General features: G+C 45.8%; 1 protein-coding gene across 2 annotated transcripts in view; it reads right to left on the bottom strand.

Annotated features, from left to right (window-relative positions):
• The window catches only part of CDC42SE1 (CDC42 small effector 1), a 39,712-nt gene extending 12,014 nt beyond the window's left edge, over positions 1-27,698 (bottom strand). Inside the window, exon 1 of one of the 2 annotated variants that reach the window (XM_083716222.1) lies at positions 27,473-27,698. The gene's annotated coding sequence lies outside the window, so the exon portion shown is untranslated. The remainder of the gene's footprint in view (positions 1-27,472) is intronic. The other variant, XM_083716223.1, reaches the window with a different exon arrangement.
• Positions 27,699-27,936: the final 238 nt, after the last annotated feature.

A 27,936-nucleotide genomic window follows, 5' to 3' on the forward strand; every position in this document is an offset into this window, starting at 1 on the left:
ATTTGTAGAGATGCATATCTAGAAGGAAATGATTTTAATTCAAAGAAAACTGAAAGTTTTAAAGAATTAAAAGAAAGAATTAAAATTGGTTGCTGGGGGTTGATGAAGAAACGAAGCGGCGTTTGGGAGATTTTCGTGTAAGGGAAAGGTGTGTAAGAAGCAACGTGATAGAAGTTTACGAAATTATCCCTGGCTCGGAGAAAGCGGATAGAAAAAAAGTTATCCTCCTGGACATCTGAAGGACAGACAAAAGGAATGTCTAGCACTGACCAAGGTGGTTAAAAATACATGATTTTTTTAAAAAAATCGGATTTTAAAAATAAAATCCTTTTGGAGGAAAAATCTTACTAAAGATAGTTTTCTATTTAAGTTACATTATAGTCCAAAGGATATTTATCAGGAAATAAGGATTCATTTAAAGTTTTTCATGTGTGTTAAAATTCAGTCTAAGGTGTTTAAAAATTAAAAAAAATGTTTAACCACATCAGTTAAAAAACATGGATACATATGCTATAATGTTATTGTTTTAGTCAAATAAATTGTTTCAATTGTTATTAAGGAAATTATTATTTTTCTCCTTCCAATAAAGTACGGCAGGAAAGTTGTCCAAATATAAACAATAATTTCATAATTATCTGTCTATGTATTTCTAATCGTATAACCAAATCAGTAATTTTGGATATGACTGTAAGAACTACTCTGAAAATTTATTGTTCCAAAAAGGAAACCTTCATCTGGTTGTAAATATTAAGATTACACCAGTAAGAATGAGTTAGTCTGTAAAAAATAATAATGATTTAAACCAAGTCTTATTGACTAGTGATTCAAATCAAGTCTTACTGACTAGTGATTTAAATCGTGAAATCTACCCTGTGCATCACACAGTTAAACTGCGGAACTCCCTGCCACAGGAGACACTGACAGACACTAACCTGGATGGCTGTGAAAGAGGATTAGGCAAATTGATGGTGTGGGAGGGGGCTTTTGTGTTCGAATCCTGCTTTTGGGCTTCCCACTGGGACATCTGGCTGGTTAAAGGTACCCCTGCCCATACAGGCCAGTCTTGCCAGACTCTAGGGTTGTGCGCTCATCTCACTCTATAGGCCGGGAGCCAGCGCTGTCCGCAGACACTTCCGGGTCACGTGGCCAGCGTGACAAGCTGCATCTGGCAAGCCAGCGCAGCACATGGAACGTTGTTTACCTTCCCGCTATAAAGCGGTACCTATTTATCTACTTGCACTTAGGGGTGCTTTCGAACTGCTACGTGGGCAGGAGCTGGAACCAAACGACGGGAGCGCACCCTGCCGCGGGGATTCGAACCACCGACCATGCGATTGGCAAGTCCTAGGTGCTGAGATTTTACCCACAGCGCCACCCACGTCTGGCTGGTTACAGGATGATAAACTAGATGGGTCCCCTCTGGCCATATCCAACCAGCTCTATCTTACAATCTGATGGAACCTCCAGGTCCAGTGGCAGTCTATCTCAATTTCAATAATAATAATAATAATAGTAATAATAATAATAATTACTTTGGCCACCTCATGAGAAGAGAAGACTCCTTGGAAAAGACCCTGATGTTGGGAAAGATGGAGGGCACAAGGAGAAGGGGACGACGGAGGACGAGATGGTGGGACAGTGTTCTCGAAGCTAACGGCATGAGTCTGACCAAACTGCGGGAGGCAGTGGAAGACAGTGGAAGCCTGGCGTGCTCTGGTCCAGGGGGTCACGAAGAGGCGGACACGACTAAAAGACTAAACAACAACAATAATAATTTATTATTTATACCCTGCCATAGCTGTCAACTTTTTCCTTTTTTGCGAGGAATCCTATTTGGAATAAGGGAATTTCCCTTAAAAAAAGGAAAACGTTGACAGCTATGTACTCCGCCCATCTGGCTGGGTTTCTCCAGCGACTCTGGGCGGCTTCCAACCAAATATTAAAATACAATAACCTATTAAACATTAAAAGCTTCCCTAAACAGGGCTGCCTTCAGATGTCTTCTAAAAATCTGGTAGTTGTTGTTCTCTTTGACATCTGGTGGCAGGGAGTTCCACACGGCAGGTGCCACCACTGTGAAGGCCCTCTGCCTGGTTCCCTGTAACTTGGCTTCTCGCAGGGAGGGAACCGCCAGAAGGCCATCGGTGCTGGACCTCAGTTCTAGGTGGTTAGGGGCAATTGACCACAGAGGGAACAGGATACCGGACTAAGATGGTCCCCTTTTGGCCCGATCCGGCAAAATCCATGCTTCGTATGCTAACTGCTCTGCGCTTTGGTGAGCAGAGGCGGAGGAGTTTCCGATGGGGATTTCGCAAAGCGGAATTAAGAAGAGATTTTTGTTAAAGGCATCATTTTAGCAAACCGCCGGGGAAGGCGCAGCCAGCCCCCAAGACTGTCTGCTGTGGGATCAGCCAGACAGGAACAATGCGCAGCCTTCATCCCTTCGGCGGGGCTGGCCGGCAGCCGCTGTGGCCGATCACCAGGGTTCCCATCTGTTGCCAAAGGATGACGGAGGAATCAAGACAGAGTCATGGAGCAAATTGCTGTTTTTGCAAGCGGAGAAAAGCCTCGTCAGGAGGAAGGGAAAACGTGACTCAGCAAAGAGTCTTTGCTCCTTTTCCTGGGACAGGAGAACGTTCCCTCCCCCCACCCCAATTTTTTTATAATTAGTTTTCACAGTATTATAAACAAACAAACACACACACAAGACAAACAAACCTAAATCATAGCCTTATTGAAAATTACAGTTATTAACTTTGTTAAGTGACTTCCTCGCCTCCCCTTGGTTGAATTTCATTGCATGTCCTTTTAACTGTTTTCCAAATCCCATTTTTTATGAAATTTAACTTAAAACATGAACATCCTTTGATCTTCACCTTATGGAATTAAACATATTAATTCATCACTTAACATAAATAAAATCCTAAACACGTTAAGTGTCTGCAAGCTATTTTCAGTTAGTTTAACTTAACAAATGTAACTAAATAATCATTAAATTTATTCCACTCTTCTGATACTCCACCAACGTTCTCTCGGTGGGCTTCCACAGATTTCCTCCGCTCGCTTTGCGAGAGTGGTGCATGCTTTGGTTATCTCTTGCTTGGACTACTGCAATGCGCTCTACGTGGGGCTACCTTTGAAGGTGGCCTGGAAACTACAACTAATCCAGAAAGCGGCAGCTAGACTGGTGACTGGGAGCGGCCGCCGAGACCACATAACACCGGTCCTGAAAGACCTGCATTGGCTCCCAGGATGTTTCCGAGCACAACTCAAAGTGTTGGTGCTGACCTTAAAAGCCCTAAACGGCTTCGGTCCAGTATATCTGAAGGAGCGTCTCCACCCCCATCGTTCTGCCCGGACATTGAGGTCCAGCACTGAGGGCCTTCTGGCGGTTCCCTCGCTGCGAGAAGCCAAGTTACAGGAAACCAGGCAGAGGGCCTTTTCGGTGGTGGCACCCGCCCTGTGGAACGCCCTCCCACCAGATGTCAAAGAGAAAAACAACTACCAGACTTTTAGAAGACATCTGAAGGCAGCCCTGTTCAGGGAAGCTTTTAATGTTTGATGTTTTACGGTATTTTAATATTTTGTTGGAAGCCGCCCAGAGTGGCTGGGGGAGCCCAGCCAGATGGGCAGGGTATAAATAAATAATAAACTATTATTATTATTATTATTACTACTTAAGGCAGTAACAACAGAGGACTGTGGGAAGTGTCTATCCTGCACTGGGGAGGTTTTATTTGCACCAAGGCCAGGGAACGAGGCTTCCAGGGCCTGCGCAGGAGGGGAAAAAAGAAAGAAAAACAAGATTTTCTCTTCCTATATTACCCGTCCCCAGGAAATAGTTATATTCGGCGGTAGACTGCTCCTGTACATGGAGGCTCTGTCTGCTTCTCGAAGCCATCAGCTGGTACTAGACCGACCTATTAAGGCAGGATTTTCCTTGACAGATCAGACCAACATGGGTCCATTGTGCCCAGTCTCCTGCTCCTGATGGAGGACAGCAAATTACTTCTTGGAAGCTTATAAACAGGGCAGAGACGAAACAGCCCCCATTCTCTGTTTCCCCTCTCATTTTGAATCCTGGTATCCTCTCATCCAGGACGCAGGTGGCGCTGTGGGTTAAAGCCTCAGCGCCTAGGGCTTGCCGATCGAAAGGTTGGCGGTTCGAATCCCTGCGGCGGGGTGCGCTCCCGCTGCTCGGTCCCAGCGCCTGCCAACCTAGCAGTTCGAAAGCACCTCCGGGTGCAAGTAGATAAATAGGGACCGCTTACCAGCGGGAAGGTAAACGGCGTTTCCGTGTGCGGCTCTGGCTCGCCAGAGCAGCAATGTCACGCTGGCCACGTGACCCGGAAGTGTCTTCGGACAGCGCTGGCCCCTGGCCTCTTGAGTGAGATGGGCGCACAACCCCAGAGTCTGGCAAGACTGGCCCGTACGGGCAGGGGTACCTTTACCTTTACCTATCCTCTCATCCTCCTCCAGAAATTTGCCTCGCCCTGGTTTTAAGGCTACCCGAGCCCGTGGCTACTACTTCACGTTTTCCGGCCGTGTAAGAGTCCATAAATTCAAATTAATTACACTGGGAGTACACGACACAGAGCGAACAATCAGGTACACGCCACCCAGAAGAGCGCAGTAAGGTGGCAACGCCCCTAACTGCGACAAAGCCGGAAAAACGAAGGTATAATTGGCTTTATACATCGTGGTGAGCGGTCAGAACCTGGGAGACCAGAGTTCGAATCCTGCCACGCAGGCATGAAGCTCACTGGGTGCGGCCCCAGGGACTAGTCAGTCTCTCGGGCTAGTCTACCTCACAGGGCTGCTGTAAGGATATAAATTGGTAGTAGGAGTCATGCAACACGTTGGCGACTAATATACAAACAATAATTACCAAAATAATTATACCTTCTTTATCAATCTTCAGAGAAAAATACAAAACCTTGTGTAAAGGCACAGGGACTTGTGAACTACCCAAATTAAGATGAATTTATAATGTCCGGTTTCAATGGATTTTTCAAATGCTTAACTCAGTCTTTTGTTTTCTTTCTCTTTTTAGGTAAGTTCATGAAGACACCAACTAAGGGTAAGTTTGGTGTTGTTCACAATACTGAGAGATGCTAGTGGAGTTGTAGATGGATGGATCTACAATGTCACTAGCAGCTCTCTGTAGTGTGATCAACACCGAAGGAACTCAGGGTGATGTACATGTTTCTCCATATTTTATATTACTATCAAGCATAGAACAAAACCATCCCAGAAAACAGGTGTGAAATATTCAAGCAGGGTGAGAGAGAGAGGGCCAGAGACATCCGCAATACCGTATTTTTCGCTCTATAAGACGCACTTTCCCCCTCCTAAAAAGTAAGGGGAAATGTGTGTGCGTCTGATGGAGCGAATGCAGGCTGCGCAGCTATCCCAGAAGCCAGAACAGCAAGAGGAATCACTGCGCAGCGCTCCCTCTCGCTGTTCTAGCTTCACCGTGCAAAGCCTCCTCAGGCCAGTGGGAGCCTTCATCTAGCTTCTGGGATAGCTGCGCAGCCTGCATTCACTCCATAACACACACACACATTTCCCCTTATTTTTTAGGAGGGAAAAAGTATGTCTTGTAGAGCGAAAAATACGGGCTGCCCTTCTCCCTCCTCAGGGAAAAGCCTGCAAGCGCCGCATACACGCTCCTTGCAGCTCGTGAAACGGAGCGCTGATCAGAGCCTGGGATGCATACAGGGTCTGCTCAGCACTCCCTTTAAAGAATATTTTTTTTTCTTGCATTCCCCCTCTAAAAACAAGGTGCACCTTATGGTCAGGTGCGTCTTATGGAGCGGAAAATACGGTGCATTCCAGACTTCTGACATACAATGGTACCTCGGAAGTTGGATGGAATCCGTTCCGGAAGTCCATTCGACTTCCAAAATGTTCGGAAACCAAGCCGTGATGGACATTCGGGTTCCAAAGAACGTTTGCAAACCGGAACACTGACTTCCGGGTTTGCAGCGTTCGGGAGCCAAAAAGTTTGACTGGTAAGGCGTTCGCGAACCAAGGTATGACCGTAATAGAAATTACAAGTCTATAAGAAGAAAATTGGCAGGGATACCTCGTTTTTCCAGGGCGATGAGCTGCTTTCCCAGAAAACCTTTGTTTGTGAAGTTCTGCAAATATTTCACCTTTATTGTTTTAACCACAGCCATTTATTGGCCACTGTGTGTGTGTGTGTGTGTGTGTGTGTGTGTGTGTGTGAAGATTTATTACGTTCTACATTTAATTCCCCCAACAGCGCTGCAGAGCAGGCTAGGCTGGGAGACAGGCTAGTCCAAGGTCACCCACAGACGACAACAACAACAACAACAACAGGTGCCACATAACACCCGTTCCACATTTGTAAGGAAATTGATCTTTTAATGGGGCAGCGCCTACGGAACTCCTTGCCTCTTGATATCAGGCAGATGTCTTCACTGCACTCTTTTCGGTGCCTGCTAAAAAGGTTTTTTATTGAGACGGGCTTCCCCAGACATGGAGAATATGTATACGAGACACAAATCCAGACTCTTTCAAGGTGGACTGGAAGATTTTTTCTAGCCTATTGAAAAAATAATTTCCCATATGTGAAATCCACAGCGGGGTTTGAAGTTTAAGAAAAAAACAGCAGAATATTTTAAGAAACCCATTAAAGAGGGTGAAACTGGATATGGTGGAATTTTAAGACACAATTGTCTGCAATCGTGATTATAAATATCGAGGGAGAGTGAGCGGGAAGACAGCATGGCAGAATAAAGAAAATTGTTGAGTGATAAACTATAACTTAGAACCTTGAAATAAAAGAAAAAGAAACCTGAAAAAAATGTGGATGTATGTTTTGATCAGTTTTTATGATTCTATGATTTTATTTTTTTTAATGTTCTGAAGGTATTTTTTAAAATTTACTGATAATTCTATTGTTTATTATCTTTGTAAACTGCTTTGAGGGTTGTTGTTCCTGCAGTTGAGCGCCGTATACATTTTATAAAATAAAATAAAATAAAATGTAACAAGCCTTTCCAAGACTACAATTCTGTGATTCTCTGATTCTAAAACCCCGCACCTCCAAGCTGCAGCTCTTTTGGGCTAACCAGAAGAGACAGCTGGAAGGCTGCAACTCCCCTTGCTGCAGCGGCTATATTTATCTGTTTGAAATATTTCCCGTCCACCTTTCTGGGTCAAGCCAGAGGCACCTCCCAAAATACCCGGCTTGTCATCAAACGAACCCTTAAAATACCAACGAACCAGTAAAACCTTAAGCCACCCAGCGTGTTAAACCTAAAATCAAATCCAATGATTGCAGTTAAAATTGGCACCAAAGAAAGAACAGGGGGATGTTGAAACGGAGACGAAAGGAAGCACCGAATGGGGAAGGGTCGTGGGTCAGTGGTGTGCAGGAAGATCCGGGTTCGATTTCCCAGTGGTTTCTCCAGCTGCTGCCAATCAGTGTGGACAGTACTGTATTAGATAGGCCAAGGGTCTGTCTCTGTACAGGTTTCCTAAGGTTGCAAAACCACTCCAGGGGCTCAGCATCATGTCGGTGACAACCCGGGCGCTGGCCAATCAGTGCTGTCCGCCGTGTTGGGTTTTGCTTCAGAATAGCGGTAAACGTCTCAGAGAAAGGAAAGGAAAAAGTGGATTTGGGCATCGGGTGCCATGAGAACACTTCCAAGCTTATCTATGAGACATAGAGATTAGATAGGTGGTAGGTAGGTTGGTAAGTAGATGATAGACATATAGACAGATGATAGATAGGTAGATGATAGATAGATAGATAGATAGATAGATAGATAGATAGATAGATATAGATAGATATAGATAGATAGATGATAGATAGATAGATAGATAGATAGATAGATAGATAGATATAGATAGATATAGATAGATAGATGATAGATAGATAGATAGATAGATAGATAGATAGATGATAGATAGATAGATAGATGATAGATAGATAGATATAGATAGATAGAGTCTTGAATCTTTGCAAACTCCCTTCCCATTGCATAGCTGTCAACGTTTTCCTTTTTTTAAGGGAAATTCCCTTATTCCGAATAGGATTCCTCGCAAGAAAAGACAGCTATGCCATTGACTTCAGCCAGCCAACTTCACTGAGCTCTCTTTGGCTCCTGCTAAAAACATTTTTGTTCTGGCAAGACTACCCAGATGTGTAGAACGTTGACGTGTGTTTTAAGCTGTTTGTGGCTCGTAGGTTTTTAATGATTGTTCAAATGTTTTTCACCACTAACTCCATTGTTTTATTAGTAATTTGTTTTCCCAGGAAACCGCTTTGAGACTGTTGTTTTGAGCGAGCAAGAGGTATACATTTTTTTATTTTTACAAAATCAGTCAATAAATCTGGACTCTGACTCGCGAAGGCCAGTCCCAGATGATGGGAGAGGCTATGGCTACGTCTGGAGCAAAGAGAGGCAAGGGGGTCAGTAGGCAGGTGGACCGAATCATAGAATTGTAGGGTTGGGCCTCATGGGTGATCTTGTCCAGCGCTTCAGGAGTCTCACAGCTAAAGAATCATTGAAAGATGGCCATCCAAACTCTGTTTAATAACCTCCAAGGAAGGAGAGTAGAACAACCTTCCGAGGTTGTCTCAAACAGCTCTTGCCATCGGAAAGCTCTTCCTAATGTTTAGTTGAAATCTCCTGGGTCTTCGGTCTTTGACCCGCAAGGGCCAACCCCTGGGCTCAGCGGGAAACGAAAACATGCCATTTGCACATGCTCAGAGACACCCATGCCACTATCAGATAGTACACTCAATGAATACCTTAAGGTCCATAAATAGCAACACCCTAGTGGTCCCGGATCCTAAGGAAGTCAGATTAGCCTCAACCAGAGCAGGGCCTTTTCAACACTGGCTCCTGCCTGGTGGAACGCTCTGTCTCCTGAGACCAGGGCCCTGCAGGATCTGATTTCTTTCCGCAGGGTCTGTAAAACAGAGTTCTTCCACCTGGCCTTTGGCTTGGAATCAACTTGATCCCCTTCCCCTTTTTCCTTTTGCGATGGAACTCCTATTTGGGGACTTTCCTGGCTTTTTTCTGGCCCACGCAGGACCAGACTGGATAGTTAGCCTTGGTGAAGACTTGACGTTTTCATTCCCCAAAAAGTTTTTGAGTTTCTGCTGAAATGAGGCTGCATTTTAATGTTGTATTTTAATCTTGTTTTTTAAAGTTGTATTTCAATCAATTGTTTTATATCTAGTGTTAGCCGCCCTGAGCCCGGTTTTGGCTGGGGAGGGCGGGGTATAAATAAAATTCATTATTATTATGGTTGTTGTTGTTGTTTAGTCGTTTAGTGGTGTCCGCCTCTTCGTGACCCCCTGGACCAGAGCACACCAGACACTCCTGTCTTCCACTGCCTCTCACAGTTTGGTCAAACCCATGCTGGTACCTTCGAGAACACTGTCCCACCATCTCGTCCTCTGTCATCCCCTTCTCCTTGTGCCCTCCATCTTTCCCAACATCAGGATCTTTTCCAGGGAGTCTTCTCTTCTCATGAGGTGGCCAAAGTCTTGGAGCCTCAGCTTCAGGATCTGTCCTTCCAGTGAGCACTCAGGGCTGATTTCCTTCAGAATGGAGAGGTTAGATCTTCCTGCAGTCCATGGGACTCTCCAGAGTCTCCTCCAGCACCAGAATTCAAAAGCATCACACGAAGGAAATAAAGCAGTGTTCATGCAGGCATTTATTCCCACCGGCTCGCCTCTCCAAAAAGCCCCATCTGCCCTCGTTTCAGAGAGGAGAAGTAACTGCCATGTTACAGGGAGGCGGGGAAGGACGGATCCGACCTGCCCTGGCACGACCGGCCTCCCCGAGGCGAAGGCCAGCCCTCCTGGCCCAAACTGACTCACCTTCCTGCCTCAACCTGCTCACCTCTGACTCATCTCTCCACCTGGACCAGGGTGGGGCGGCAAAAAAATAAATAAGAAGGAACCTGAGAAGTGGGAAGCCAGGCGGGCTCTTTTTGGAGGCAGGAATTCGGCGGTGAAAGAGGAGTTTGCGTAGCCACACCTGCCACCTGCATCAGGTGTGCAGGGCTGGCGATGTCGCTTTGGGGTCAGGCTGCCAGGCGACTGTGATTGGCAGGGCTGTGGTCCCGCCCGCCTGCCCAAGCCGGCCCGCAAGGTGGGTGTTAACGTAAGAATCTGGCTCGCCGACGAGATACAGTTTCCCTCAGAATGGGATCTTACTATGTCCTAGCCAAAGCAGATCCATCAAAACAAATGGTGTTCGTTTAGGACCCATCTGTGCCATATGTTTAAAATGGCATTGTAATACAGTGGTACCTCAGGTTACAGACACTTCGGGTTACATAAGCTTCAGGTTACAGACTCCGCTAACCCAGAAATAGTACCTCGGGTTAAGAACTTTGCTTCAGGATGAGAACAGAAATTGTGCTCTGGCGGCACGGCTGCAGCAGGAGGCCCCATTAGGTAAAGTGGTCTTCAGGTTAAGGACAGTTTCAGGTTAAGAATGGACCTCTGGAACGAATTAAGTACTTAACCCGAGGTACCGCTGTACAGTCATACCTCGGGTTGAATATGCTTCAGGATGAGCGCTTTCGGGTTGCGCTCCGCAGCGACATGCGCAGACGGTCAAAATGACGTCACGTGCATGCACAGAAGCGGCGAATCATGACCCATACAGTCGCAGGTTGCGTTCGCTTCAGGATGCGAACAGGGCTCCAGAATGGATCCCGTTTGCATCCTGAGGTACCACTGTAATAATAATAATAATAATAATAATAATAATAATAATAAATATTATTTATACCCCGCCCTCCCCGGCCAGAGCCGGGCTCAGGGCGGCTAACACCAATAAAATCACAGTAATGGGAAGTGTTAAACCGCTCTGGGAATCGTAGCTTTGTGTGGGGAATGGGGGGTCCTAAGGAGTCGCAGCGCCCGGTGAAAACTACAGTTCCCAGGATGCTTTGCAGGAGAACATAACTTTAAATTGGGATGATACTGCTTTAAACGTATAATAAAGGGCAGATGAAGGTGATGGACTACATGGAACTTGCGGAAATGACTGGCAGAATCCGAGACCAGGGAGAAGAGTCGGTGGAGGAAGATTGGAAGAAATTTAAAGACTATTTACAGAAACATTGTAAAATTAAGAACTGTTAGAAGGATGTTGGAATAATATTGTATGATTTTAGCAGGAATGATATAAAGGATTTGGGAATAACTGACTGTTAATTGGTGAAAGGAGGAAAAGTAAAGTTACATCATATTAAGATAATTTACAGGACTAAAATTTTAAAAGACGGAAAGGATTTGCTGAAATGGATATTTGATCTAGAATACAAAAAAGGGAGGTGTGAGGAGGTCAAGGAAATAATGAAAGATAAGTAACGAGAAGATTTGCTGTATTTTTCTTTGCGTTTTTGTTTCTGTTTAATGGATTTTATTTTTCTGTTTTTTCATATTGTGATGTGTTGTTTTATTTTTGTTTTAATTTTGTTTAATGTGGTATTTTTATTTTTCATTTTTCTAACCTTTAAAATTTTAATAAATATTATTTAAAAAATAAATAAACATATAATGAAGATGAGGCCTTAGTCATGGCGCCAATTCTATTATTATTATTATTAGGCTGTCAGTATGTTTTCTATTATGTTTTTAATCACTGATGTTCTGTAATGTGTTTTTAATGTTGCACACCGCCCTGATAAAAGGTGTATATAAACTGAATAAATAAAATTTAAAAATAAAAAATAAATTTCAATAGGCGTATATTTTTGAGGAGGATTTGGGTCGACACAGCAATTGTGTGTGTTTGTATGTAGATATATAGATACATACACACATATACAGATATACAGAGAGATAACTATAGATTATAGACATATAGATATATATCAATATGTATATAACCTGTGTTTATTCTTCTTCCTTAACATATACGCTGCTTGAAGCCAAAGCGGTCCTCTGAACTAGGCTACCGTTAACGGAGACTAAAAGCCAATTACACAAAGCTCAAAATATGAACGTCCCTAATTAAAACCCACGATAAAAAGCAGTCTCATTACAGTGTAAAAATAAACACCAGTCATTACAACATGTGGCAATAATAATAATAATCATAATAAACATAATAAAATGATGTAGCATTTGAAAGAAGAGACTTGGCTTGAGAGGTGAGCCCGGGACAAGGGGGCCGCACATTCTCCCGGGGGCGACGTTCCAGGGGCCGCATTCTGGCCAGGCAGAAGCCAGAGATTTTGATACCCCATCCCTTCTCTCCCACTCTCAAACACCCCTCCAGCCTCCGCCAGCGAAGCGAGAACCAGCTTCAAGAATTCAAAAGCACATCCTGGTCTGGAAGACGCGCCCAAGAAGGGCACCGAAGAGGACTGCAAAAGGAAAGTACCATATTTTTCGCTCCATAAGACGCACCTGACCATAAGATGTACCTAGTTTTTAGAGGAGGAAAACAAATATTCTGAACGAAACAGTGGACGTATGATTTTTGTGGTTCATGCTGTGGCCACAGACATGTGATTTGACATGCAATTTGGGGTAGCCCAATGCAAAAATCCTGAAGATCCATGTGGATCCGTGCTTTGTAACCACGTTTTTGTGCCACGCAACACTGGGTGCGTGATTTTTTTTGGTGCAGGCTGTAGCCATGGACATGCTATGTGATCTGATGGTGAATTTTGGGTGACCCAATGTAAAAATCCTGAGGATCCATGGGTTTTTACCTCCCCCCTCCCAGGCAGCCTCCTTTATCGTTAGCATCCCTTATCTCCCTCCTGATCGCTTGCTGATTAGCTGTTTCCTTTCAATACTCCCTTCCCTCTTGTTTGCCTTAGTGTCTTTTCCTTAACTGGAGCAGTTTTTTGCTCCTCCTTTTCTTCTAATTTCTCTCCTCATTGCTTTCATCTTCCTGTCTCCTCTCCTTGCAAGTTCGCTGTCTTTACCTCCCCCCTCCCAGGCAGCCTCCTTTATCTCTAGCGTCCCTTATCTCTCTCCTTGATCAGCAAACGATCAGCAGTTTTGTTCAACACCCACTTCCCTCTTTCAAAAAAAGAAAAAAAGAAAAAAAAGCATGATCTGTTTTTCGCCCCTGGGCAATTCGGCTCCAGGGACCATGCATTTGCTCTTACTTTTTAGGAAGAAAAAAGTGCATCTTATGGAGCGAAAAATACAGTAATTTGGGGAGATTCTCCAAATCTCTTCCTTGCATGGTGTCCCATTGGGCGTGATGGGGTGGGAGGTGGGGAGCCTGGCAGTAGGGGGCGCCAGAGGCAATAGCGGGCAGAGCCACCCCATTCTGCTTTTACCCCTGACCCCTTCCTAGCTGCTAGCTTCCAGAAGGGGCAACACTGAGACAGTAGAGGAGGAAACTGGCAAGCAAGGACACCCCCAAAACTGGTTGTCAGTAGGAAGGCAAGCAAGCGAGGGCTGGCAGAGGGCAGACCAAAGCTGTGGGGCAGTGCCCCATTGGTCCTACTCTAGGGCCAACCCAGCCTGGCTTCCCTGTAAACACACATTTTTTTGAAACCCCACTCTAAGAACTAGTGTGACCTAGCGGCTAAGATTGTCGGACCAGGAATATTCCGCAAAAGAGGAAGGGTATCTTTTTATATGCGGCGGCGGCAGCGAGAGTTCTGACCGCGGCAAAACGGAAGAGTAATGAAATCCCCTCTATACAAGATGGGATCCAAAAGCTGGCAGAATACGCCAAATTAGACGGTCTATCGGAAAAAAAATAAAGAATAAATCGAAGCAGGAATTTGTCTCAAAATGGGAGGTTTTCAAAGAACATTTGAAAAACAAATAGTACCTCAAGTTAAGAACTTTGCTTCAGGATGAGAACAGAAATCGCGAGGCGGCGGCAGAAAGAGGCCCCATTAGCTAAAGTGGTGCTTCAGGTTACGAACAGTTTCAGGTTAAGAACGGACCTCTGGAATGACTTAAGTACTTAACCCGAGGTACCACTGTATTTGTGTTTTTTGTTTTTTCTTACTGTATCATAAATAAATAAATAAATAAATAAATAAATAAATAAATAAGTAAGTAAGTGTCGGGCCAGGATCTGGGTTCAAATCCCCGATCAGCCACGAAGCAAAACGGGGGTAACCTAGGAGGCCAGTCGCTGCCTCTCAGCCTGACCTACCTCACAGTTTTGTCAAGGGGATTAAACGTATTTGTTAAAATTATTGCCCCGTTTTCACCAGCGGATCCCAGGCCTGTTTAAATTGGGATGGGGCCTCGAGCCCCTCGGAGTAAAAGGCAGGAGACGAAAATAAAAACAGGCTGCCCCCTTTCGTTCGGCACCAACGCCGCCCGAGGGGGCCAGGAAACCCAACGGCTGATATTTCACTTCCTTAACCTCGGCTGCCCCCCTTTCTTTCTCTCTTCTTAAAAAACAAATCTCTGGTGGCTTCGCTCTCGGAAGGGATCGAGTGTCGGACGAAAACAGGATGTGCACAGAGTCGGCAGGGAGGCTCACGTCCAGAGCAAGACAGGCACCTTCTCGGTTTCAAGCCTGCGAGGAAAGCGGGGCTGGGCACCCAGCGGCTTGATGTGGGGCGGGTTGGACTTATGGGGCAGAGGCCCTTGGCCCCGTGGGCAGGAGAGGAGCAGTGGAAAAACGTCAGGCACTGTCCAACGAGGGCTGAGTCCGCGCAGCCGTAGGGGGAAAGGGCTGTGGCTCAGTGGCTAGAGCAGCTGCATGGCATGTAGAAGGTTCGACCCGCCATTGGCTTCTCCAGTAGGGCTGGGAGGGAGAGCCCTGTCCGAATGCCAGGAGAGCCGCTGCTGCCAGCCAGTATGCAGACAATACAGAAGTGGTTGGAAGAAGACTGGAAGAAATTTAAAGACTATTTGAATAAATATTGTAATATTAAAGATATGTAACCACTTGAAAGAAACAATCAGACCTAGGATTAAACTGGAATTAAATTTATAAATAAGAAAATGTACGATAAGGAAAGTTATATAATATGATTAGGACTGTGATATGGTCTTTTGAAACACTGATACTGGAAACTGCTACATATAATTACTAAGAAATTTGGATGGAAGAGTTTCGAGGAAGTCAAATACTGTACTATGTTTATGAAGGTGGATGGTACTTAATTTTAATTAATTAAGTGGCAATATGCTGTATGTATCTTTTTTCTTTTTTCTCTTTTTCTTTTATTCTTTGTTTGTTTTTATTATTGTTAATCTTTTTTTTCTCCTATGTTTATCTGGTGACAGCAGCCACGAAATTAAAAGATGCCTGCTTCTGGGGAGAAAAGCAATGACAAACCTAGACAGCATCTTAAAAAGCAGAGACATCACCTTGCCAACAAAGGTCCCTATAGTAAAAGCTCTGGTTTTCCCAGTAGTGATGTATGGAAGGGAGAGCTGGATGGCTTTAAAAGAGGAATTGGCAAATTCGTGGAGGGGGAGAGGACTGGAAATTGCAGGAGGGGAGAGTGCTTGTGTGCTCAGATCCTGCAAATGGATTTCCCACAAGCACCTGGGTGGACCCTGAGAGGAGAGGATGTTGGGATTAGCTGGTCCATTGGTCTGATCCAGAAGCAAGGCTCTCCTGAGGTTCGTATGGAACCTCCAGCTCCAGAGGCAGTCTATCTAGTCCTCCAGGTTCTTTAGGGTATTTGGCCACGGTGAGACCAGAACGCGGGAACAGATGGGCCTCCTTTGGCCTAATCCAGCTGTAGGGCTCTCCTGATGTTCTTACGGACATGTAACTGTGTGCGTGGCGCGACCAAATTTAGTCGCAAGATAAACGGGAACGTTTGAGGGGTGAAAAACAGCTGGATTTTAAGCAGCAAGCAATGAGACAGACACCAAGTGGAAATGAAGTGGTCTGTCCACCTGGAAACTTTTGCAAGTGCAAAAAGGACTGAGAGCAAGATCACATCTAACCTCCCCGATATAACATCAGGAGCACAAATACAAACACACAATCTCTTCTCCCCGAACTCTGGTGAATTTCCAAATCACAGCCATTTCCTCTTTATCAATACCAAGGGATGATGATGATAGATGATAGATAGATAGATAGATAGATAGATAGATAGATGACAGATAGATAGATGATAGATATGATAGATATGATAGATAGATAGATAGATAGATAGATAGATAGATAGATAGATAGATAGATAGATAGATAGATATAGATAGATAGATGATAGATAGATAGATGATAGATAGATAGATAGATAGATAGATGATAGATAGATTAGATGATAGATAGATAGATAGATAGATAGATAGATAGATAGATAGATGATAGATAGATATAGATAGATAGATAGATAGATAGATAGATAGATAGATGATAGATAGATAGATAGATAGATAGATAGATAGATAGATAGATAGATGATAGATAGATAGACGATAGATAGATAGATAGATGATAGATAGATAGATAGATAGATAGATAGATAGATAGATAGATAGATGATAGATAGATGATAGAGAGAGAGAGATAGATGATAGATAGATAGATAGATAGATAGATAGATAGATAGATAGATAGATATAGATAGATAGATGATAGATAGATAGATGATAGATAGATAGATGATAGATAGATTAGATGATAGATAGATAGATAGATAGATAGATAGATAGATAGATAGATGATAGATAGATAGATTAGATAGATAGATAGATAGATAGATAGATAGATAGATGATAGATAGATAGATAGATAGATAGATAGATAGATAGATGATAGATAGATAGACGATAGATAGATAGATAGATGATAGATAGATAGATAGATGATAGATAGATAGACGATAGATAGATAGATAGATGATAGATAGATAGATAGATAGATAGATAGATAGATAGATAGATGATAGATAGATGATAGAGAGAGAGAGATAGATGATAGATAGATAGATAGATAGATAGATAGATAGATAGATAGATATAGATAGATAGATGATAGATAGATAGATGATAGATAGATAGATAGATAGATGATAGATAGATTAGATGATAGATAGATAGATAGATAGATAGATAGATGATAGATAGATAGATAGATAGATGATAGATAGATAGACGATAGATAGATAGATAGATGATAGATAGATAGATAGATAGATAGATAGATAGATAGATGATAGATAGATGATAGAGAGAGAGAGATAGATGATAGATAGATAGATAGATAGATAGATAGATAGATAGATAGATAGATAGATAGATGATAGATAGATATAGATAGATAGATGATAGATGATAGATAGATACATAGATAGATAGATAGATAGATAGATAGATGCTAGGTAGGTAGGTATAGATAGATAGATGATAGGTAGGTAGGTGGGACGTGGGTGGCGCTGTGGGTTAAACCACAGAACCTAGGACTTGCCGATCAGAAGGTTGGCGGTTCGAATCCCCGCGACGGGGTGAGCTCCCGTTGCTTGGTCCCTGCTCCTGCCAATCTAGCAGTTCAAAAGCACGTCAAAGTGCAAGTAGATAAATAGGTACCACTCCAGCGGGAAGGTAAACGGCGTTTCCGTGCGCTGCTCTGGTTCGCCAGAAGCGGCTTAGTCATGCTGGCCACATGACCCGGAAGCTGTACGCCGGCTCCCTCGGCCAATAAAGCGAGATGAGCGCCGCAACCCCAGAGTCGGCCACGACTGGACCTAATGGTCAGGGGTCCCTTTACCTTTGCCTTTAGGTAGGTAGACAGACAGACAGACAGGCAGACCTTGCAGCGGTTCTCAACCAAGGGTCCCCAGATGTTGTTGGACTACAACTCCCATCATCCCTGAGCTCTGGCCTTGCTAGCTAGGGGTGATGGGAGTTGTAGTCCAACAACATCTGGGGACCCACAGGTTGAGAACCGCTGCCTTAAAGGAAAACAGATATACACAGTGATTCTTCCCACTGCAGAATTAATTTTTGTCTGGGGAGGATGAGATCTCAAGAGCTGCTAGCCGCAGATGGTGGGCGCCTGACCGAGGTTTTAAGATTCCAGCGACAGCACTGACCGAAAGCCGGGTTTTCCGCCCAGACCCCAGGCACTTCTGCAAAGAGGTTATTTTGGGTTCTGTTGGTCACACACGGCATCTGCGGTCTGGTCACAAGGTGCCTCGCTGCAACTCACACGCCTTGCCGCCCCCTGCTCCCGCCCACCTCCTCTCTCCCGTGGCCTCGTGTGGACGGCTTGGAAAGCTTTTCAACATCTACATGCAGCCGCTGGGAGAGATCATCAGGGGGTTTGGGCTGGGTGTCCATCAGTATGCGGATGACACCCAGCTCTGCCTCTCTTTCACATCAGAACCAGTGAAGGCTATGACGGTCCTGTGTGAGTGTCTGGAGACGGTTGGAGGATGGATGGCTGCTAACAGATTGAGGTTGAATCCTGACAAGACGGAAGTACTTTTTGTGGGGGGACAGGGGGCAGGCAGGTGTGGAGGATTCCCTGGTCCTGAATGGGGTAACTGTGTCCCTGAAGGACCAGGTGCGCAGCCTGGGAGTCATTTTGGACTCACAGCTGTCCATGGAGGCGCAGGTCAAATCTGTGTCCAGGGCAGTTGTTTACCAGCTCCATCTGGTACGCAGGATGAGACCCTCCCTGCCCACGGACTGTCTTGCCAGAGTGACACATGCTCTGGTTATCTCTCGCTTGGACTACTGCAATGCGCTCTATGTGGGGCTACCTTTGAAGGTGACCCAGAAACTACAACTAATCCAGAATGACTCGGGCGGCCGCCGAGACCACAGAACACCAGTCCTGAGAGAACTACATTGGCTCCCAGTATGTTTCCGAGCACAATTCAAAGTGTTGGTGCTGACCTTGAAAGCCCTAAATGGCCTCAGTCTAGTATACCAGAAGGGGCATCTCCACCCCCATCGTTCTGCCCGGACAGTGAGATCCAGCGCGAGGGCCTTCTGGCGGTTCCCTCGCTGCGAGAAGCCAAGTTACAGGGAACCAGGCAGAGGGCCTTCTCGGTGGTGGCACCCACCCTGTGGAACGCCCTCCCACCAGATGTCAAAGAGAAAAATAACTACCAAGCTTTTAGAAGACATGTGAAGGCAGCCCTGTTTAGGGAAGCTTTTAATGTGTGACATCTTAATGCATTTTTGGTCTTTATGGAAGCCGCCTGGAGTGGCTGGGGAAACCCAGCCAGATGGGCGGGGTACAAATAATAAATTATTATCATTATTATTATTAAACCTGGGCCAATTCACAGGGGAAGATGATCTGTCAGCGGCTATTAAGTCACATCCATGCCATGCCTTGAAATCACATTTACAGCATCCCTGAAAATTTTGGAAACTGTAGATTAAGGGTGTAAATTAAGGGGTAAACTACTAACCATTGCGGCAAGTAGCTTTCGACAGCCTCCTCCCCTCCACAAATTTGCCCAGCCCTCTTTTAAAACTGCCCATCGCCGCTTCCTGTGGCAGGGAGTTCCACAGTTTAAGTCTTGTGTTGCGTGAAGAAGCCCTTCCTTTCCCTTTGCCCCGAATCCCTTGGCAGTCAGCTTCGTCAGTATGTCCCCAGCCTAACCCGCCTAACAAAGGAGGACCAAAGAGGCATGCATTTTGATTTTCAAGTTTGCACGAATCTGCAATGCAGACATCTCAGCAGAAAGGTCCTGATGCAATTAACCCTTCCCAAGGGGGGGGGGGTGAGTCAGAGGCAGCGTCTTCAGAGGCATCTCAGCCAAGACATCCGCCTTGTTGCCTTGCATGCTCCAGACAAAGGGAGCCTTCATCACAGGGGGGCGGGAGGGAAGACGACGGAGGTACAGGCTAGGAAGGAAAAGGGCCTTGAGTGAGGCAGAAAGAAGAGAGAGAGAGAGAGAGAGAGAGAGAGAGAGAGAGATTTCCTTTTAGCAGCAAAGGGAGGCCTAGTCACTCTGACGGCAATACTAAGCCAGGCTTTCATTGAAAGGCTTGCCTCTCCTATCCCTATCCCTGACATAGCGGCTGGTGTGTTGGGACCAGGTCCTGGGTTCAAATCCTCCTTCAGCCATGGACCCCACTAAAGCAAATAGTCTAACTGGTCGACGTCTAAAAGATATCGAGCACCAGAACAACCAGGCCACAACACTGGTACCTCGGGTTACAGACGCTTCAGGTTACAGATGCTTCAGGTTACAGACTATACTAACCCAGAAATATTACCTCGGGTTAAGAACTTTGCTTCAGGATGTGAACAGAAACTGTGTGGCAGCAGCAGGAGACCCCATTAGCTAAAGTGGTGCTTCAGGTTAAGAACAGTTTCAGGTTAAGAACGGACCTCCGGAACGAATTAAGTTCTTAAACCAAGGTACCACTGTATAAGGAAATTCTGCCCTTGGTATGTTCATTTTCCACCTCTCCATTTTGATTCTCTGGCCCCATATCTGCTCAAACTTATTATCCCAAAATACAGACGTGCTTCTACACTTGCAAGACTGGATGTTTTGCCATCTGCAGTACTTGAGGGTCGATTCCCAAAGATCCGGCCTGAGAAACGTCTTTGCCCCTGTGGAGATGGCAGCACCGAAACAGCGGCCCACGTCCTCCTGTCCTGTACTCTCTACAAAGACCTGAGGAACAAGATCATCACCCCACTCGTACTAACCATCCCAGGGCGCTCAGCCACTGCCGCAATGTCCTTTCTTCTATCAGATCAAAATGAGCAGATAACAGCGAACGTTGCTAGGTTCATAGCAGGGCTGATCAGAATAAGGGCCACTAACTGCTTTGGGAGAAAAGCAATGACAAACCTAGACAGCATCTTAAAAAGCAGAGACATCACCTTGCCAACAAAGGTCCCTATAGTTAAAGCTATGGTTTTCCCAGTAGTGATGTATGGAAGTGAGAGCTGGACCATAAAGAAGGCTGATCGCCAAAGAATGGATGCTTTTGAATTCTGGTGCTGGAGGAGAATCTTGAGAGTTCCATGGATTGCAAGAAGATCCAACCTCTCCATTCTGAAGGAAATCAGCCCTGCGTGCTCACCGGAAGGACAGATCCTGAAGCTGAGGCTCCAAGCCTTTGGCCACCTCATGAGAAGAGAAGACTCCCTGGAAAAGACCCTCATGTTGGGCAAGATGGAGGCCACAAGGAGAAGGGGGCGACAGAGGGCGAGATGGTGGGACAGTGTTCTCGAAGCTACCAGCTTGAGTTTGACCAAACTGCGGGAGGCAGTGGAAGACAGGAGTGCCAGGGGGTCACGAAGAGTCGGACACGACTAAACGACTAAACAACAACAAACTGATGGCTGATTCAGGACTTTAAATTGTGCTTTTATATCAGATTTCTGCGTATACTGTAATGTTTTACTGTTGCTATAGCCATTGGCTAATGTGAATAAAGTTTTATTTATCCATCTCCTTCAGCCATGAAGCTCCAGGGCCAGTCATGGCCTGACCTACCTCACAGGGTCACGGTGAGGACAAGCCATGTGCACAACCACCTCCAAAATCCGCATACGCCATGGAGAGCTCCTTGGAGGAAAGGTGGCGTAGTCAAACTGTGGAACTCCCTGCCACAAGAAGCAACTGGGACAGCTTTAAAAGAGCAACCACCAGGCAAATTCACGGAGAAAAAGTCTACCGATTTGTGGCTCTGCTCTGCTTCCACAGACATACGACTCAAGAGAATTCAAAGGGACCCTCAGGGTCATCTAGTCCAACCCCTTGAAATGCAGAATTTCCTATGGGTATAGGGCGGTATAGAAATAAAATAAAATTTAAAAAATTTTTTTGCCTAAAGTGAGGCTTGAACCCACAACCCTAAGATTGAGAGTCTCACGCTTTACAGATGGAGCTATCCCAGTCCCACTTCAAAGTCCTGGCAAATGCAATGGGGCTTACTTGCAGGTAAGCGGGGTTCGGATCGTGGTCTAAGCGAAGAGGCGGATAGTCACAAAATGATAGAATTGCCTGGCTAGAAGGGACCCCAAGGGTCTGGCCAAGTGTGGTATTAGTTCAGGGGTCAGCAAACTTTTTCAGCAGGGGGCCGGTCCACTGTCCCTCAGGCCTTGTGGGGGCCGGACTATATTTTGAAGGGGAAAAAATGAATGAATTCCTATGCCCCACAAATAACCCAGAGATGCATTTTAAATAAAAGGACACTTATGTAAAAATACCAGGCAGGCCCCACAAATAACCCAGAGATGCATTTTAAATAAAAAGACACATTCTACTCATGTAAAAACAAAAAAAATTCCTTCCAGTAGCACCTTAAAGACCAACTAAGTCAGTTCTTGGTATGAGCTTTCGTGTGCATGCACACTTCTTGTGTGCATGCACACGAAAGCTCATACCAAGAACTGACTTAGTTGGTCTTTAAGGTGCTACTGGAAGGAATTTTTTTTGTTTTGACTATGGTAGACCAACACGGCTACCTATCTGTAACTACTCATGTAAAAACATGCTGATTCCCGGACTGTCCGCAGGCTGGATTGAGAAGGCGATTGGGCCGGATCTGGCCCCCGAGCCTTAGTTTGCCTAGTCATGTACTAGTTCCTCCCTTGATCTGAACACTACACTTCTGTTTATCAAGTCTAGAATTGCATGAGCTATTTTTGCTGCTGCATCACACCATCGGTTCATGCTAAGCTTGTGGTCTACCAAGATCCCTAGTTCCTTTCTGCAAGTCCGGCTGGCAAATTGAGTACCTCCTATGTGCGCCGATTTGGACCTCGTCTCTGCCATCCCATTGCTCAGCTGCCCTTGTGCACCTCACTCTGTCTCCTCCACTCCTCCTGCCTCAGATCTGGGGGTCTATAATACTGACCTACTCCTGTGGGGCGGCTGTAAGGTACAACTGAGAGATACAAGGCCCTGAAGAACAGCACAAAACACTCAGCAAGACGAAGGGACTCTTGAATGCGTAGCTGCGATTTATTTTAGGGGTGCAGAAAACTACAGCTAATCCAGAATGCGGCAGCTAGACTGGTGACTGGGAGCGGCCGCTGAGACCACATAACACTAGTCTTGAAAGACCTACACTGGCTCCCAGTATGTTTCCGAGCGCAATTCAAAGTGTTACGTTTAAAGCCCTAAATGGCCCAGTATACCTGAAGGAGCGTCTCCACCCCCATCGTTCTGCCCGGACTCTGAGGTCCAGCTCCGAGGGCCTTCTGGTGGTTTCCTCACTGCGAGAAGCCAAGTTCCAGGGAACCAGGCAGAGGGCCTTCTCGGTGGTGGCACCTGCCCTGTGGAACGCCCTCCCACCAGATGTCAAAGAGAACAACAACTACCAGACTTTTAGAAGACATCTGAAGGCAGCCCTGTTTAGGGAGACTTTTAATGTTTGATGCATTACTGTATTTTAATATTTTGTTGGAAGCCGCCCAGAGTGGCTGGGGAAGCCCAGCCAGATGGGTGGGGTATAAATAATAAATTATTATTATTAATTATTATTCTGTTAGGGGGTGCAGAACTGTGTTATCTGCGACGCAGTTGGTCAGTTCGTCAAGTTTTTTTTTTATTTACTTGGTTGGGGGGCAGCTGCCCCCCCTGGCTACACCCATAGTGCCCAGACATTCAACTGTTCAGGGACACAAGAAGCAGCAACGGAATGTTTGCTGCCAGACTCTGCGAGGGAAGGGAATGCTGTCGGTTCGGTTGGGATGAAGATTGCAAGCCGAGACCCTGAGGGAGAGGAGATTTGAAGCCGCGGGGAAAGGCGAGGGTTGGAAAATTTGATGTCGATGGGGTTTCCAGAGCGGGAAGCCTTGGGATATGTAGGATGTTTAGAAGTGGGGACTGAGAGAGGATGGTTAAGAGCCGAGTCGAAGAAACAGAATTTCACAGATAGATTTGAACGGCCCCAGTCAATTCCTTAGCCACATATTAAAGGTAAAGGGACCCCTGACCGTTAGGTCCAGTCGTGGCCGACTCTGGGGTTGCGGCGCTCATCTCGCTTTACTGGCCGAGGGAGCCGGCGTACAGCTTCCGGGTCATGTGGCCAGCATGACTAAGCTGCTTCTGGCGAACCAGAGCAGTGCACAGAAACACTGTTTACCTTCCCACCAGAGCAGTACCTATTTATCTACTTGCACTTTGACGTGCTTTCAAAATGCTAGGTTGGCAGGAGCTGGGACCGAGCAACGGGATCGGCAAGTCCTAGGCTCTGTGGTTTAACCCACAGCACCACCCGCATCCCATTAGCCACATATTATGATTGGCTTAAATCAGGCCTAGGCAAACTCGCCCTCCAGATGTTTTGGGACTACATCATCCCTAGTGCCACAGCGTCCCAATAAAGAGGTATAGAAATGAAAGAAATAATAATAAATTTAATTGCAAAATAAAAAAGGTGCCTAGACATTTCGTTGTGGCAACTGTAACCGAGGTTTAGGGTGCCGTTTGGCAATTAACATACAGTGTACATCTGAGTTTCTAACGTTGGCAGAGAGATCCGTCATATTCCCGCCTCCAGAGCACATGTCATTCCCACTCCAAGCCCTAACAGGCCCCTGACTTGTCTGTTGAGAAATCCTTCAAGCCAGTTGACCTCACGTCATGGGCGTGGGATTCAGAGGAGAGGAGAAAGATCTAGGAAGTAGCGGCTGGGGGTTGGGGAGCGGAAGGGGGTGGGGTTTGGGTGAGGGGTGCAGATAGAGGAGAGAGGAAATCTCTAAGGACTTTGCTCAGGTGGGGTGGAAAATGTTACCAAAGCAGCTATTTACCTTCTCGTTCACGGGGGAAAATGAAACGAAAGTACTAAACGTCTTTTTTTTTTTTAATCCAGTGCCACAGCGGAGAGGATATTGAAGGAGGGCCCCCCCCAAAAGCTCAGGAATGCAGTAATTTGGGGTGCCTGCAGAGGGGAGAGAGATGGACCCCCCTTTCATTTTGGGACACTGAACAGATTTTTTTTTTTTTTGTAGCTCTGGCTGGGAGAGTTGTGCAGCTAAGAGAAAAGTTTTGCATTTTAAGAACTCATGTCTCTCCAATTTCTCTTCCCTTTCCCCCTCCTCTCAACATCTTCTGTTGTTTTTTTATATATATCTAGGCATAAAGACAGTCTTTTTATCTGCCTACTGCAAATTGTCTCTCTGTTAAAAAACGGCAACGGCACCCAAATCAACAGCGCAACCTCTTCGTAGGCCTGTTTACTCAGGAGGGAAGTGCAATGGAGTTCAGTGGGGTTTCCGACCCACCCAAGAAAGCTTGCATGGGGGTAGCACTGTTAAAATGTTTTTGGGATGGTGTGCAGACATTGGTGGGTGTAAAGAAGAAAGTCAAAGAATTCGCCCCCAAAAAAATAATTTCCACACACATTGCATGGGACGTGAATCTGAAAAGGTTTTGGATGCTACAAAAATGTGCAGGGGACAATGGTTCATTTTCATCTAAAAGATGTAATTGGTAGTGTGCTGTAGTGGTTAGAGTGTCAGGCTAGGACCTGGGAGAGAGCAGGGCTCACATCCTTCCACTTGGCCCCACGGAGATCACTGGGTGTGAAATTGTGGGGGTTAGTTCCTGCCTCCCTCAGACTAACCTACCTCAGAGGGTTGTTGTGGGGTTTAAAAATGAGAGGGGTGGAACCATGCATGCCACTTTAAAGATAAAATGCGTTCCGCAAACGCAATAAACAAACATATTTTTAAAAAAGAAATATTGATAGTTGAAGACTTCCACATTGATCCACACTTGGGATGTGAATTTGAAACAATGTGTTGGTTGTTTCAAAAAACTGTGTGTGTGTTTCCCTATGGGGGGAAAAACATCAATACACTGTTCCCACAAAGAGTTTCAGAAACAATTATAATCTCACAAGGAGAAGAGGTATAAAATGTGGCCCGACTTCAGAGCTAGGAATCAGAATCAGAGCTGACAAGCCCTCGTCTTTCTCTCAGACACAGAGGCAACCGCACAAAACAAGCCTGTTTCTTTCTTCTGACTTGAATGAGTCAAATCTAGAGAAAGGAAATGGGGGGGGGGGAGAAATGGGTAGAGTGGAGGGAGGGAAATCTTTTTGCAGGGTTTTGTAAGAGCCTGTAAGAAGCTTTGTGAAGTGGCTACTGTTTCTTTAAAAAAGTACACACACACACAAAAATATTTTTTTGGCTCCCTTTGTCAGAGAGAGGCCTCGGATCTTGCTAAACTCCCCGGGTTTCAAGAGCGAGCTAAAAATTATGATGTAGAAAGCTGTGGGGAGCAGGGCCTCTCCAAACCCCCATTCCCCAAAAGCTCAGGGTTACAGCTGATGGGGAAAGGGGTGCTGAGGCTGCCTGAGCCCCCCCTCCAAAGTCCAAAACCGCTTACCGGCAGAGTTGTGGCGCTTTCCCAAAAGCCACATGAAGACCATGGGCCTAATGTGAAGTGGGCCAGTTTTGCAGAAATTATGATGTTTTCAGCCCACACTTTGCTGAGCTATGGGCTTTCAACCTTCTCACCCACCTGCCCCACTTGCCCCCCACAATCCAGAGGTGACACAAAACCGCTGTGAGTTGCGGCAACTTTAGGAAAGGGTTTAAGCATTCAAATTTTTTGCAGAGGCCTTTGCTTTCTTTAGGAGCATGAATGAGCCTTGGGCTGAGTAATTTTCCCCCTAGGAAAAGGTGTGTGTTTGTGGAAGGAGGTCAAGGATCTAATGTTGCTTTATGGACGAAAAAAATTATTATGACCAGCCAACAAGAGACAGTGGAAAATCCAGAAATATGTTTGAAATAAGGGGCGGGGGAAGAATTAAGAGGCAGACAGAGAATTCTTGGCTTTCCCCTCTTTTTTTCCTTTCTGTTGGTGGTTCAGTTTTTAAAAAAAGTTTTTTCAAAATATGTCATGGGATTAAAAGAGAGAGAGAGAAGATGAGAATTTTGCTAAAGGATTTAGCCAACCAGCTTTCAAAAAATAAAATCCTCTAGGCAAAGGACGCTGAGAGATTTTTAACACCCATTCCCCCCCCCCCTGAATCAATGGGACTCAGAGTCTCCTTTGGCTAAAAAATAAAAATAAATCCCAACTTGGGAGAGTCTTTGGAAGGACACGCCATCTCCCAAGGTCTGAAGCGAAAGCGGATTTAAAAGAAAATGGAAAGGTTTATTTCGCAAAACAAGCACGGAAGGGCCACACAACGCCGAAGTCTGCCCTACTCAGAGTAGACCCCTTGAAACGAACGGCTAGAGCCTGGCCCCTCGATTTCACAGGGTCTACTCTCGAGTAGGACCGGGTTGGCTTCCACCGCCCTAAGTTTGCGAGTTTCCCTGCACTTTCGCGAAAAGCTTTCCCCTTACAAAAGGCAGATTATTTGTGACAAAAGCACGGGTCCCAGTTCCTCCTAGGTTTACTTTTTTTTGGGGGGGGGGGAGAAAAGAAAATAGGGACAAGAATACACAGACATATTTGGGAGCCTTTGAAGTAAGAGAGGAGCTCAGAGGCGTTTTACAAAAAAGCAGAACCCGAAGCGCAGTTATCTGTCCCGCTAGTCGCCAGCGCGCACAGAGGACCAGGCGTAAAACTGAGAAGAAAGTTTCCAAAGGCAAAAGAGGGGATCCAGCCTTACCAGGTCTTCTTGGGGCGCGCGGCTCCTTCTCCTCCGACCCCCTTCCTCTCTCGCCTCCAGCCGCTCAGACTGGCATGGAAACTTTCCTTGGGAAATCCAGCCCCGCGCACGAGGTGTGGCTCTTCACCCCGCTGCGTGTGAGGAGGAAATGCTCCGAAGGACTTTCCACATACAGAGAGAGACGCGCGCGCCCGCGCGCACACAACACACCCGGCTGCTTCAGTGCGCCTTGGAGAGGCGATGCAAGAGCGCTGACTTGGGGGCGGCCGGGGCATTGCAGAAACAAGGGACCCAGGACAGGCGGCCTTTGGGGTCCAAAGGTCTCTCCATCACTACTGGCAGAAAAAGCAGGCTGGCAGCATCACGCAGATGCCAAGACTCTCAGTTCCAGATTTATGCATAAACTAAACAAGCTATTGGGACGCGGGTGGCGCTGTGGGTTAAACCACAGAGCCTAGGGCTTG

The sequence above is a fragment of the Podarcis gaigeae genome, assembly GCF_964106915.1.
Source record: "Podarcis gaigeae genome assembly, chromosome: 16".
NCBI classification, from domain to species: Eukaryota; Metazoa; Chordata; class Lepidosauria; order Squamata; family Lacertidae; genus Podarcis; species Podarcis gaigeae.